Source organism: Panthera pardus, unplaced genomic scaffold (genome assembly GCF_024362965.1).
Source record: "Panthera pardus isolate Hobbes unplaced genomic scaffold, ASM2436296v1 HiC_scaffold_22, whole genome shotgun sequence".
Classification (NCBI taxonomy): domain Eukaryota; kingdom Metazoa; phylum Chordata; class Mammalia; order Carnivora; family Felidae; genus Panthera; species Panthera pardus.
In genome coordinates this window covers 54,274,769-54,288,955 of record NW_026526788.1, presented here as the reverse complement: position 1 = coordinate 54,288,955, position 14,187 = coordinate 54,274,769, and the positions used below count along the sequence as shown (strand labels likewise).

At 45.5% G+C, this 14,187-nt stretch overlaps 1 protein-coding gene across 50 annotated transcripts in view; it reads left to right on the top strand.

Moving 5' to 3' along the window:
* SORBS1 (sorbin and SH3 domain containing 1) overlaps window positions 1-14,187 on the top strand; it is a 229,060-nt gene that overhangs the window by 52,172 nt on the left and 162,701 nt on the right. For all 50 annotated transcript variants that reach the window (XM_053909754.1, XM_019445175.2, XM_019445162.2 and 47 more), the window contains exon 2: window positions 11,869-11,957. The gene's annotated coding sequence lies outside the window, so the exon portion shown is untranslated. The remainder of the gene's footprint in view (window positions 1-11,868; window positions 11,958-14,187) is intronic.

The window sequence follows — 14,187 nt, the reverse complement described above, 5'->3', positions numbered from 1 at the left end:
ACTGTCCCTTGCCACAGGCCACTGTGAACGTCCAGGGGCTTTCTCTTCTCTCTGCTAAACAGAATTCTATTGTCTGTTACTCAGCTTGTTACCCCACCTTCTTAGGAGAATTTTTCCTGGTTAATTCAGCTTCTGGGCCTTTTTAATATGGAATTAGGGCAACAAATAGAAGCAAAGTTGGAGGACCAGGTGCTAGGGGTGGTCAGTGTGTGTGTGTGTGTGTGTGTGTGTGTGTGTGTGTGTGTGTGTGTAAGGAGGGGCTGTGTTTGTATCTGAGAAGACCCAATGCTCATGTGACAGAAGAAGAAATGCCAGAGAAGGACAAGGAGAGGGAGGAAGAAGTGTCTATGGGCTGGGGGTTGAGAAGAGTGAGGAGAAGGAGAGGAGCCAACTTAGAAGAATGGCTACTGTGTGTCTAAAGGATACAAGCAGTAGAGAAGGAGGAGGACTTTTAAAGATAGCTCCCTATGCATTATTCTCTCTTGTTGGTGTTCAGCAAAGATCCAATAACATTTTAAATTTTTATTCTGTTCAGACTGGCTTGTTTGCTTACATGGCTACCCAGTGGAGACTGTACTGCGTGGTGACCCAGTTGTATTGATGTTCATCTGGTGTGTTCTATCTGGGAGGCAGGCTGGCTGAGGGGCAGAAGGACATGAGAAGCAGACTCTAGAGGGTGGGTGATCTGGAGGAAATGCCCCCGTGGTGGGGTTTGTGACTGGTGTGCCAGAGTCAGCGTGCAGGTGGTATTCCTACCCTCTGAACAAACTCTAGATAATTTTCCTGCACTAAATATAAATATATCAGAGTTCTCAGATTCAGTGCCTAATCACTTTGTACCCATTGGCAGAAAAAATACGAGGCAGTTCAGTAGTGGGGGGAAATGCAGCCATTCATTTATGTTGTATTTTTTCCATAATTAATTTGCCATGAGAAAAAGGATAAGGTTGAGTTTACTGGCTGTCTTACTGACGGAACTCATATTGGGGAAGAATATTTAAATTTTTGTTCTCCAAGAAATTGTTCTTTTGTACTGGTTTGAGATGGAGGTGACTTAGCACAGAGAGGGTTTTTAAACCAAGGGAAGGAGCGGTGCCTGGTTTAGATAGACGGAGTTCTTTCTTCTGCCAGTGTGCCTCCAGGGGTCCATTGCATGTGTTCTGCCCATCCAGCATTCACATTCAGTAAGAGGACTTCTTCCAGCAGCTGACGGCCCTGGAGTAAGCAGGCTGCTGGAACGTGCAGGTCTGTGCGTGGAGGGAGTCCTGGCCCATTTCTGGGCTCCTCGGAGGGCAGGAGAGATGCTTCTGCAGAAGAACCCAAATCTTTGGCCTGAGCATTGAGAAAGTTCAGGCAAGCATCGGTGCTTTTGGGTACTAGGCAAGGGCGGAAAGGGGACCTGCCCTGGTTCCTACCCTGTTGCTAGTGGGATAGTTTTTTGTTTTGTTTTGTTTTAAGCCCAATTGCCAAGCTATTGGGCACCTTAAAATTACCTATAATTTTTGATCCTCTTAAGGGGCCTTGTGTGAGGACAGAAAGTGTCAGCTGCCTTCTGGTGTTTGAAACAATGTCCAGGGCAGATGGTTGTTTCCCACCTAGCTTTAAAAGATGTTAGGAAAGCAGCCCTCTGCAGGTGAAAGGCCCTGGTCAGCCCCTGGCCTCTCCTTGGGCCACACCTGCCTTGTTCGGGCTGGCCCCACTCACTGACGGTGGCCTCAGAAATCTCGAGGCAGCCCTCATGGTGTTGGTCACACTTCTCAGCCATGTAAGTGTTTCTGGGGGACTCCTAGACCATCAGAATCCCCCAAGGTTCTCGTAAGTAATGAGTATACCAAGTGGACAATCAGAGTCTCTGGGGGATGGGGTGATTCCTTTGTACCCTCTGGATGGAGAACCACTATGCCACCTGCAGCCACTGTGGAGAAGTGGGCATTGCGGTTAGTAAGTTTGATGCCAGGAGATCTTGGGTTCAGGTTTTAGGGTTAAGGAAGTTGGGAGAAGGGAGGAAAGTGCGCAGGTGTGGAGTACCAGCTGTTGGAAGATGCCGTGCCTTTTTCATTTATACTCAGCCCAGTGTGCTGGATGTTATGATGCCGTGCACAGGGGAGGAAGCAGTATCAGAGAGATTAATAGCTTGCTTAGGATCATGCATTTGGTAGGTGGAGACCAGGCTTGACTGAAGTCCTCATTTTTTCCGTTATGGCTGTAATCCCCATGCTAGAATGTTGAGTGTCTCCCCGACCATGACGGTATGTGTTAAGATTTTCTAGTAGCCACAGTGAAAAGGTAAAGAGAAATGAGTGAAATTAATTTTAAACATTTTCTTTAACTTAGTATATCTAAAATACTTCACTATTTAATCAGTATAAAATATGTCAATGAGATATTTTACATTCTTTTTTTTCCATACCAAGTCTTTAAAATCCAGTATGTGTGCTACCTTCAGAGAACACTTCGTCATACTAGCTACATTTCAAGGGCTCAGTGGCCAGGAGTGGCTAGTGACTACCTTACAGGACAGCCCAGTTCTAGCATCTGTGTACTGGAGAGGCATGTCCTGCCTGGCTGCCCAGAGTAGCAAGGGATTTCTAAATTCGTGGTTTACAAAGGCCACGGGATGAATCAATACTGGGCAGTCTTCGTGTCACCTGAGGAGGGGGTATTACGAGTCCTTAGTCTAGGGTCCCAGGTGATTCTTCTGTGTAACCTGATTGGAAACAACTGCACTCAAAGCATTCACTGGGCAATTTACCTGGGTTCTGTGGCTTTGCCCTGCCCCCTTGTCAGGGACACTTGCATTCCAAGCACGTTCTCTGGGGGTGGGGTGGTGGTGTGATGGGAAAGGTGGGGGAATGTGTGCCCTGAGGGCTCTTTCCCTCCCCTACTGAATAGAACTGCAGTTTCAATGGAAAAAAGGACTGCTTATTTATCTGGATGTGATCATGCATAAGGGGTGGGACCTTTCCTTTTGGTGGCTGAGAGCGGAGTCCTGTGTTCTCAGGAAAGGTAAGATGAAAAGAGTAAAAATATTTAGGGAAGAATGGGATACTGTGTATACTTAAGCTGTGTTTTTTCCCCCAGTGGTGTGGTTTTGAAATTTATTTGCTGACTTAGTGCAAGAAATCTGGTCCTAAAGAGTTACAGTCCAGGGGTCCAAGCCTCAAATGCCTCCGAAGTCCGGCAGGTAACAAGCCATGAAGGGTAGGAGATGTCAACTCCAATCTTAGGAATGTTCTTCACTTTCACAGATCTTGCAGTCTCCCTTTTTATCTGGAAATATAAGACCCTCTTGGTCCGTCATTTTCTTACTGTTGATAGAGAAATATTTCTCTAAGAGAAGAAGCAGTCCAAGCATGGTAAATGGCAGTGACACTTGTGCTTGGTCTTTAGGGAGACCAATCTGAGAGCCATGCCCCTCTAAGGGGGGCTACTACCCAGCTCCATCCAGCTGTTGTCCTTGAGGCCCAGTGTTACCAGATGTTGTTATTTTAAGGAGTGCAAAGGTAAAATCTTGGCTTTCGTCCTTTTAATTTAGAACGACAGTTAAATCTTGAAAAACAGATTTGAACTGCACAGGTTCACTTATGCCCAGATTATTTACAGTACTATAAATGTATTTTTTTCTTCCATAATGATTTTATTGACATTTTCCTTTCTCTAGCTTTATTGTAAGAATACAGCATACAGGGGCGCCTCTGTATCTCAGTCGATTGAGTGTCCAACTCCTGATTTTTTGGCTCAGGTCATGATCTTGGGTTGTGGGATTCTCTCTCTCTGCCCCTCTCCTCAACTTGCATGCATGTTCTTTCTGTTTCTCTAAAAAAGAAAAGAATACAGTATGTAATACATATAAAATATGTGTTAACTGGTTATGCTATTGGTAAGGCTTCTGGTCAACAAGAGGCTCTTGGTAGTTCAGTTTTAGGGAAGTGAAAAGTTATACGGGGAGTTTTGACTGAGTGGCAGGTAGGCACCGCTAACCCGTGTTGTTCAAGGGTCTACTGTAGTTCTAGATTCACAGGAAGTGAAAAAGGCTGTAGGTCCTGTATGTCCTTCTCCCTGCTTCCATTGGTGGTAGCACCTTACATAATTACAGCTCAGCATCAAGACCAGGAAATGGGCACTGTTGCAATCTACTGTCCTTACAGGGGGTTTGCTAGTTCAGTTTATGTACATGCTCATTTGTGTGTACACATGCATGTGCGTGTGTTCTGTGCAATTTTATCAAGTGCAGATTTGTGTAACCACCTCTACAGACAAAGTCTTTGGCTTGTAAATTGTGCAGATATATCAAAAACTCTGGGTCTAAAGTACATGCGGTAGGCCAGGTGTGGCCTTCTGAGCCTTCAGTTTTCAGCCTCTGTTCTAGTCTCGCACTTTCATTTTTTTTTTATGCACATAAAATTCATGTAACACAGAATTCACTACTTTAACCCATTTGAAGTATTCAGTGTTTTTTAGTATATCCACAGTGTTGTACAACTATTTCCACTACCTAATCCAGAACGTTTTCATCACCCCGAGAAGAAACCTGTATCCATTAGCATTCACTCCTTCCGTCCTTCCCCTTAGTCCCTGACAACCACGTATCTACTTTCTGTTTTTATGGATTTCTTCTTCTGGACATTTCATGCAAATGGAATCATACTACTCTATATACTGGTCTTTTGTGTCTGACTAGCCCTTTCATTTTATAGAGAATGAGACTTGGGGCCAGAGGGCAAGTGGTGTGCCCACTAATACACAGCTAGTGAGTGGCCAAGTCTTTACCTGAACCCAGAACCACTACTCTTGGTACCATATCTTTGTGCCTCTCACCATTCAGGTGTTTGTTTTTATAATATGATGATAAAACTGCCACCCCAGCTATTTTCACTTGGTTTTAATTAACATGCTACCAACAGAATGTCTTCTGTTCCTTGTGCTGAGTGTTAAGGTTCTTTAGGGAATCACTGTGGAAACGAAAACTGTCAAAGAGAAAATAGAACAATTCAATTTAGTATGCTTTTTAAAAAAAGTTTATATATTTTGAGAGAGAGAAAGAGAGCAGAAGAGGGTCAGAGAGAGCAGGGGGAGAGAGAGAATCCCAAGCAGGCTCCATGCTGTCAGCACAGAGCCCGACGCAGGACTCAGTCTCACGAACCATGAGATCATGACCTGATCCTAAACCAAGAGTCAGTGCTTAGCCGGCTGAGCCACCCAGGCACCCCAATTTAGTATGCTTTTACTGAGTACCTCTTGTGTGCTAGGTTCAGGACCAACAGGGATGAGTTAGACTGGACCCTAACCATCAAGGAATAGTCAGTTGAGAGAAACAGAAGAAAGAATTTCAGGATATTAGGGTAAATATCATGACTGTAGGGTATGGTGCAAGGGCACCAGGTCCAATGTGGGGAGCTTTGAGAAATGAGAGGAAGTTAACAGGTACTGAGACAGGAGAGGCCTGAGCAAAGGTCGAGACTTTAGGAGTTGTAGGTCTGCACACTTGAGCTGTGAGCTGATTGGTAGTGATGGAGCAGGAAATGGGGAGCTGGGGTATTGGAAACACAGCTGGAAGAGTGTGCTTGGGTCAGAGTCCTGAAGGTCAGCTACCCTTGTGGATGTCTGAAATTTTAAAGCTCGGGATGGCTGAATAGAAGCAGAGTAGGAGAAGCCAAAGTTGGGAATTGAGTCTCCAGGGGAATACCCAAGTCTGAGCAGTTGGGGTAGGGAGTGGGATATAGGGTGGTGGACCTAGTACCCAAGTATCAACAAGATTGAGAAGAATCAAGGCAAGGGAAGCCAGGAGACCATTCCAGAAGCCATGCCATGATGAAGTCATGTCATAGGACATGTTTGGAGAGCTTTCAGTCCTGTTTCCAATGGTCTGCCTCCACCTCCTTGTTCACCCACTTAGCAGTGATTTATTGAGCACTTGCTTTGTGCTGGGGTTACAGCAGTGAACAAGTCAGGCAAGATTCCTGCCCCCTGGAAGGGAGCACGGATAAACGAGGTAATTACGGATTGTGATAGTCCTACCGAAAAAGTAGCTTTTGCTGGTGGGACTAAGGTTAGGCAGTCTGGGCTGGCCTGAGTCAAGAGGTGATATTGGATCTGAGTTCCCAATGGTGAGATACCCCAGCCATGGCAAGAGCCAGGGAAAGAGCCTTGCAGGCAAAGAGAACAGCAATTGCAAAGACCCTAGAGGGAGGGAGTCCCTGGCCATCTGCAGGAGTACTCTGGGCTTTGTCAAGGTTTCCTTGGGTGGCAGAGGGGTGGGGGGAGGACAGTGGGGCAAATCAGAACAGGTATTTTGTGGAGGGTATCCTGTCTCAGGAGGGGAGGAGGGAGGGAACCTTCCTGAGGAAGAAAAACATATCCCAGTGGAAGAAAGTATGAAATCACTCATACTTAAATGATTCATTTAAAGTAGGCGTGCTTTTTTTTTTTTTTTAAGGGGGAGCTAAAAATTATTTTGCTATTTTTCAACTAATTTTATTCTATTTTATGAGCTTTGTGTCGTTCACAGAACTTGGAAACCTTCATTATGCTTCCTACTGAAACTGGAGTAGGTGGGAGGGCTTTATAAAGCGTCCCAAACCCACTTTCCTCTGCCAGTGGGTGTGGAGGGAGGACAACTGGGCAGTGGGACCAGGGACAAGACTTGGTTGAGGTACCTTGGCAATGAGCATCTTGGAAGCTTCAGTGGTGCTGGATGTGGCACTGTTTACTGTGCTAGCGGGGATTTGTTCTGGGAAATAGGGAAGTGCTTTCTGGGCCAGTAAAGGGGTTCATTTTGCATATATTAGAAAATCATCGAATAAAATGATTAAAAAAAACACTGCGCAAAAGAAATAAAGATAATTGTTCTGATTTGTTTCCTTCCCGAGTTGGTCAGCCTCAAGGCCAGTTGGGGATTTTTCCAATTCTAGACTAGCTTTCTGAGCAGAGTTCTTCCGAGTCCACTAAATTAGTGGGCTAATTAGTGGGTGCTTAGATTTCAGAGGCCAGTGGCAGACCTGAGTAGTTAAGAGATGGGTTGGCTTGATTATCCTTCAGCTGAGAGATATGAAATTTGAGGTATATCATGAAGGAACATGGAGGGTTTGAAGGTGTTATATTGGCATACAGTGATTAGCCAGGCAAACAAGCTAAAAGACTCCTTAAAGGGTAAACAACAGAAGAGGTAAGCGCAAATCAGTGCTTAGTACTATGAAGGAGAGGTACATGGTGTTCTGGGGGACCAGAACTGTTTGGATGGTCCAGGTGTTTGGTAGGAATGAAAGTGGCTAACGTGACTTTCACAACATCTAGCATTATTCTATATTCTAAGGATAAAGTAGAGAGGAGGATGTAAATGAGAGAGGTGATGGTTCAAAGGCAACTTGTGTGATTTCTTTTGGAAGGATGGGTCAGAGAAATGTCTTGTTTTAGGCAAGGACATAATAATACTGCAGGGAAACAAGGATTGCCTAAAAATTAAAGACTGCAGAAGGGACAGATTAGTATCTTGAGCTTTTCCTAGACTTCCTGTCCCACTTTTGTTCTTCCTAATTTGCAATATGGCTCAAGGTGGGGGGGGGACCCTTAGGTTGAAGGGGATGTGTAAGAGTGTCCTTGTTCTGGTGAAGGATACTATGGGTTGCTGCTGGGCCTTGCAATCAGGAGGGCTGATGTTGGTCAGCTGTGGGTTTCTCTGGTGCTGGGCTGTGAAGGTCACCTGGTAGCATCTGGTGATGTCAAGATGTCAAGAAAGAGATCTTTCTAGGCTGGCCCATTCATGGAACTAGCTTACTCCCATCTGTCATCTTTGTGGCACACAGCATTTACTTTGCCATTCTTGACTTGAGATGCCTCAGGCCGTTACTTAACCACAAAGTGGGAATCTGGAAAGAGAAATGCTCAGCTGGCTTGGCAGGTTTCTAGGCATTGCAGTGATCTTCAGCACTCTGCTGTTTGGTGGGCAGTAAGAACTTGAGGCAGAGTACTTTGTGCCTTGGAGCCATTCCTTGAAGACCACCTTGATGACTGGATGCTTCCAGACCCTGTGCCCTGGCAGGGTGAGCCTACATAGGTGTGAGGGCTCAGGTATGCTGAGGCTGGACAACTCCACTGAGTTTATCTGAAGGCACTGGTATTAGGTCATGGTATACAGGGACTGAGGCAGAGGGGGCCCCCTTCACTGGCTGCTGGCATTCTATGTTTGTTTTTATTTTTTAAACATTTTTTAAGTTTGTTTATTTTGAGAGAGAGAGAGAGAGAGAGCGCACACAAGCAGTGGCGAAGGGCAAAGAGAGAGAATCCCAAGTAGGCTCCACGTTGTCAGTGCAGAGCTCCATGTGGGGCTCGATCTCAAAAAATGTGAGATTGTGGTCTATGCTGAAATCAAGAGTTGGATGCTCAACTGCTCAACCGCTCAACTGACTGAGCCATCCGGGTGCCCCTCTATGTTTATTTAACAGAGTAAAAGGAGTTAAGGTGTGCCTGGGTGACTCAGTCAGTTGAGCACCCAACTCTTGATTTCGGCTCAGGTCATGATCTCAGGGTCATGAGATGGAACCCTGCGTGGGGCTCTTCACTGACAACGTGGAGCTTGCTTGGGATTCTTTCTCCCTCTCTCTCTGTCTCTCTCCCACTTCCCTGCTTGCATGTGCTCTCTCTCTCTCTCTCTCTCTCTCAAAATAAATAAACATAAAAAAAAGAATAAAAGGAGTTAAGTGTTGTTTCACATAATGTGATGTAGGGAGTAGGTGAACATACTGAGAGTATACAACTCCCCCAAAGCCTGAGTCCTTGCATCCTGCCCAGAGGATGCTGAATTAATGACCTCGCGGAGATTGTTCTAGAGCTTCTGAGTGAAAGATACTTTTTTCCAAATGAATAGGAGTCTGGGTGTCAGAGTCACCTGAACAAAGCCTGGGCCTCCAAATCAGAGATTCTGATTTAATAGGTCTGGGGCCCAGTATTTTTTTTTTTCCTGGTGATTCTAATTTTCAGCCAGATTTGGGAACCTTCCCATCAGTTACAGATCCAGGGAAGCTCTTCCCACTCCTGAGGTGACTTTTGCCTCCTTGCTTGCCCATACTGGCCTTGAACCCTGAGCCCTAACCATGGGCACATGTTTGGTCTTCACTCCTCTTTATGTCCCTTTCCAAAATGTGTCTTTTGGGGTGCTACCCCCTGGCTTTGCTCTAGCCTGGATTGGGGCTGGTGACTCATCTCTTTCTTATCCATGACCGAGCCGAAGAACTCAGAAGAACAGGAGAACTGCATCTGGAGATTTTGATGAGCAGATATTCTGGGACATTTTCTTAACAAAACTTCCTGCTTGAGGCTTGACTGTGTAGTAGATTCTGGCCATAGAAATCCAGGCCCTGAGGTAGAGGTGGGATGGTTTGTGACTGGCACAGGGAAAAAAAAACTATCAGCTGTCTTCTCAGAGACACGATGGAAGTACTGTCAGTATTTCTGCCACCATGTTTTCGGCCCTGCTGACTCTGGGACAGCATTGATTACCCTGAGGGAGTCCTAGGTGGGCATTGTCAGGGAATAGGGCTGGTTTGGTGGCATTCTTGAAATGGGTGCTTGGCGAGACAAACATCCAAGAGTACACATGACATCTCAGCAGTTGTTGGGTCAGGTGGCAGGAGTTTTTAAGACCAGCAAGATAACATGAGATCTGGACAGGACCAAGTTGGAGGGGCTGTTCACTCCTTGCTCTTGCTCCTCTTGTCCCATGGCCTGTGATTCCTACCTTCCCCTCTTTTCTCCCCCCTGCCTGTTCCCCTCCCTTCCCTGCTTTAGGATTTCCTGAGTGTCTGTCCATGACGGGAAGTGTCCGTTCACCTTGGCTGCACCAGGAAACCCAGCTCAGTGCTCCCAGAATGCCTGTGCCCACCCCGATCTTCGGGTTTACCCGTTGTGTTAGAACTCTTCTTGAGTGTCAGATCGTTTACCTTGACAGAGCAACTTAAGGGCAAGGACTGGGTCTGGTTCGTCTTTGCCTTTTCATCACCTTGCACACTGCCCGGTGTGTAATAGGGTTCGTAAATAATCTGTCGCGTGATCAACGAATCCATACATTCTTTGAGGGATGATATAAATAACTCTTACCAAGATCTTATAGTTGAACATTGTTCGTCTATTACAGTCTAGTAACTATATAAAAGCTAATTGATAGCCTTGTATTCAAAATGCATTTTAAGGGACATTTTTCTAGTATATAGAGTATTTCAGACAGCTTGGGACATTAACTGAGCACTTTTGAGGTAGTAGATGCATTGTATTTATGAGAATTCTTTTTTTTTTTTTTTTTTTTTTTTTTTTTGTAATTAAAGGAACAATGTTACTGAAAATGTCACATTAGGAAGTGAACCCTTAGGGCACCTGATGGAACTTACCTTCATTTGTCAAAGGAGAGTATGACAGGCCTTTCAGTAGAGTGAGTTGGATAATTCAACTGTATCTCCTTGATTTTAATATTGGCTTTAAAAGACCCACATGTACACACACGTGTGTGTGTGTGTGTGTATTTAAAATATTTTTTGTTTTATAATATAAGGCAGGGGCGCCTGGGTGGCTCAGTCAGTTAAGCGTCTGACTCTTGATTTTGGCTCAGGTCATGATCTCACAGCTCATGAGATGGAGCCCTGCATTCAGCTCTGCACTGACAGTGTGGAACCTGTTAAGGTTTCTCTTGCTCCCCCTCTCTCTGCCCCTCCCTTGCTTGCCCCCCCCAATAAATAAATAAACATTAAAAATATATGTAAGATAACTATGCAGCTTGGGGCTCCTGGATGGGTCAGTTGGTTAAGCGTCCAACTTTGGCTCAGGTCATGATCTTACTGCTCGTGAGTTCAAGCCCTGTGTCCGGCTCTGTGCTGACAGCTTGGGCTCCAGGCTCCAAGCCTGCTTCAGATTCTGTGTCTGTCTCTCTGCCCTTCCCCTGCTTGCACTCTGATTCTCTCTCTCTCTAAAATATAAAATAAAACATTTTAAAAATTAAAAAAAAAAAGATAACTATGCAGTGGGACATAGTCAAAGAGTTCTGGATTGGCAATCAAGAGACCTAGGTTCTAGAATTAGCTCTGCTTCTGTGGGAGTAGGCAAGTCAGTTTCCTGCTTAGGCTTTTATAATATGAAAGTGTTGTGCTTGCTCAGGGATTGCAAATATCTGCAAGAATGGGGTTAGTAACTTAAGTTGCTGTATGTGCTATACCATTTTTTTTTTCTCTTAGAACCCTGTCCCCTTTTTCTTTTATGTTCCCACTTCTGTTAAGTTGAGGGAAATATTTCTGTATCACACACACAAGAAGACCAAGAAACCCAGTAATATAAAGGGCAATGATGATCACAGCTCTCTCCATGGTGAGACGTTAGGGAGTGGTAGGGACTGTGGCATATTGGAGTAGCCAAGCCTGCTTATGAAGGGCAGCTATCACTTAGCACACCCGATCATTTTTAGATGTATATGTGGACCATGTTGACTGTTTTTTTTTTCCCCCCCTAAGAGAACTCATAAGTCTGGGTTTTATGTGACCTCTTTGATGTTTAAGTTTTGGCTTAAATTTTCTAAGCCCATCCTTCAGATCAATGTAATACTACTATAGGCTAGGTGTAGCCCACTGGGCTTTCAGTTTGGGATCCCTGTTATAGATGATCTCTAAAGCTTCTTTCTGCCCAAGCAAGGCCCATCCGGTTCTAATGGGGACCATTTCAGCTGGTGAACTAAAGATTGTTGTTCTAGTTGGGGAAGATAGTGGGGCTAGGAGTATGGGGGCTTAGGCCTAACCAGGATGCCTGCCAATTGGTGTTTTGGCTGGCCGCCTCCCCTTGTGGAGAGACCACAGGGTGCCTGATTCATACCAGATGTTTTGTTTGTCATTGCAGGAGTTGGCATTTGTTGGAAGAGTTTGTGAAACCTTCTCTCTGCCCAGAGCTCCGGGACCAATGCATCTTCCCACCACCTTAAACCACTGGTAAATATGTTCTGTTTTGTTTCTTCTTTTGCAGCAAAGGGAACTATTTTTGGTGCACTATAGAATGTGATTTTGGGAGAACCACACTGTCCTTACTGCTCTAGAAGGAAGAACACTGGGCTGGGCCTAGGCATATCTGGGTTCTGGTACCTACTTGGTTGTGCCATTTTTACTGTGGGATCTTAGGTGAATTGTTTGACCTCTCTGGGCCCTAGACAGAGAAATGAATCCTACCCTGCTAAAAGAGATATGTATGGGAGATTGCTTCCAAGGGAGTAAAGTGCTGGGCAAGTATAAAGTAATCCTATTTTAGCTGTGAGATGTAGAGCTGGGTAATTCTAAGCGAACAAATTAAAATGTGAACACGTATGTTGGAAACATGGACTTAAATACCTATTTTCTGAGTCTTCCAGAGTGGTGTTTCAAGACATTTGCATTTTCCGTTTTTCCCCCTTCCTACCACTGCTGCAGCTGCCGTTTTCTTGAAAGGTTGAATTAACTGCACTTCACAATTACCTTCATTTTGGAGATCAGATAATTTCAGTTAACAAATGTTTTTCTTTCCAAAAGAAACTTAATTACTCCTCACAGCAGGTAAGCGCCTTGCTTCTGTGGCAGTTGAAAGAGGCAAAAATATATCCTTCACAGGAGCGTGTCCTTGCTGAGAAGAGGGTGCTTCAAGGTATGCTAGCTAGCTGAAGGTCACGTGAAGGTCTCCCATGAACTGTTTGAGGGGAAGGACCACCATGAGCCAGGGAGACAGTATGACCCTATGTGTCTTGATTCCCGCCACGCTATTGAGAAAAGCCCATGTGTTTTCTCACTGGCTGGTCAGCTGCCACCATGTGGACCAGGTGCTGGGATGACCCGGTGAGACAAGTTCCGGGGGCCTGGCCACATGGGGAGCTTGCTGAATGCTGGGGGTTGGTGCAGGAAGGACAGGCGGTTAGGACAGACAGGCCCAGGGTTGGGGACCCCACTTGGGCATGAGAGGCTGACCAGATTGCTATGTCTAAAGGGACACAATGGACATTCTGGGTCCCACAGCCAGAGTCCCATCTGGCGGGCAAGAAAAGCTCCATGGTGGGGGTCCTCAGAGAAGCGTTTGGTCTCAGGTGGGTGGGACACTACCCATTCAGGAAATATGTGTTAATGCCTACTCTGTGCCAAGGCACTGCTCTGGGCACTGGAGATTCACTGGTCTAAAGGCAGACTTTGTCCACAGCTCTGAAGCTTAGATTCGAGTAGGGTGGCAAACAAGAATGTGAGCTCCATGGCGGCAGAGATCTTTGCTTATCTTATTCACTGGATATCCCCAGCTCTTAGAAGAGCACCTTGCATGCAAACATGATGGGTACTCACTAAAAATTATTTTATGAACAAAGTAGATCACTAAATAGATAATAATATCGGGTGGTAATAGGTGCCATGGAGGAAAAAAAAAGTGAGAGCCACCCCACTTTGTGTTTTTTGTTTTGTTTTGTTTTGTTTTGTTTTGAGGGGCTGGAGGGACTATTTTTGAAAGAGTGGCCTGAGAAGACTTCTGTGCATGGGAGAGAGAGGGAGAAAATTCTGTGCAAAAAATCTGAATGGAGTGAAGGAATCTAGGGGGAAGTGTGTAGGCAGAGGGAACAGTGAGCGAAAAAGAAAAGCCTTTGACGTAAACTGAGCTTGGCATGATAGGAGAACAGGAGGGCAGCCAGTTTGGCTAGCCTTGAACTGGGAGGTAGGTATGGGGAGGGAGAGTGATATGAAATGAGATCAGTGGCAGGTGGGAGCCAGATCTTGTAGGCCATGATAAGGAGAGTGTGATTAGACACCACTGGAGAGTTTGAACGGAATTATTTGTGCTTTACAATTATTTTCCTGGGTCCTGAGTGGAGAATAGACTTTGGGGTCAAGAGGAGAACCATTATAACCTGAAGGGGTCCAGGCAGGAGATAAGGGCATGGCTTGGATTAGTGTGGTGAACTCAGGATATATTTTGAAGGTCATGCCTGCTGGATTGGTGTGGGGTGTAAGCAGAAAGAGTCCAGGATGAGCCCAGTGTTTTTGGCTGGGTGAATGATGTTGCTGTTTACCGAGATGGGGAACAAAGAGGGCTATATGTGACCGTGTTTGGGGGCGGGGGACCTGAGGGTTCAGTTCGGGCATGTTAAGTTTGAGATGCCCATTTGCTATTCTCAAGGAGATCTAGAATTGGCTGGGGCTGGAGATGGTCCCTTTGAGA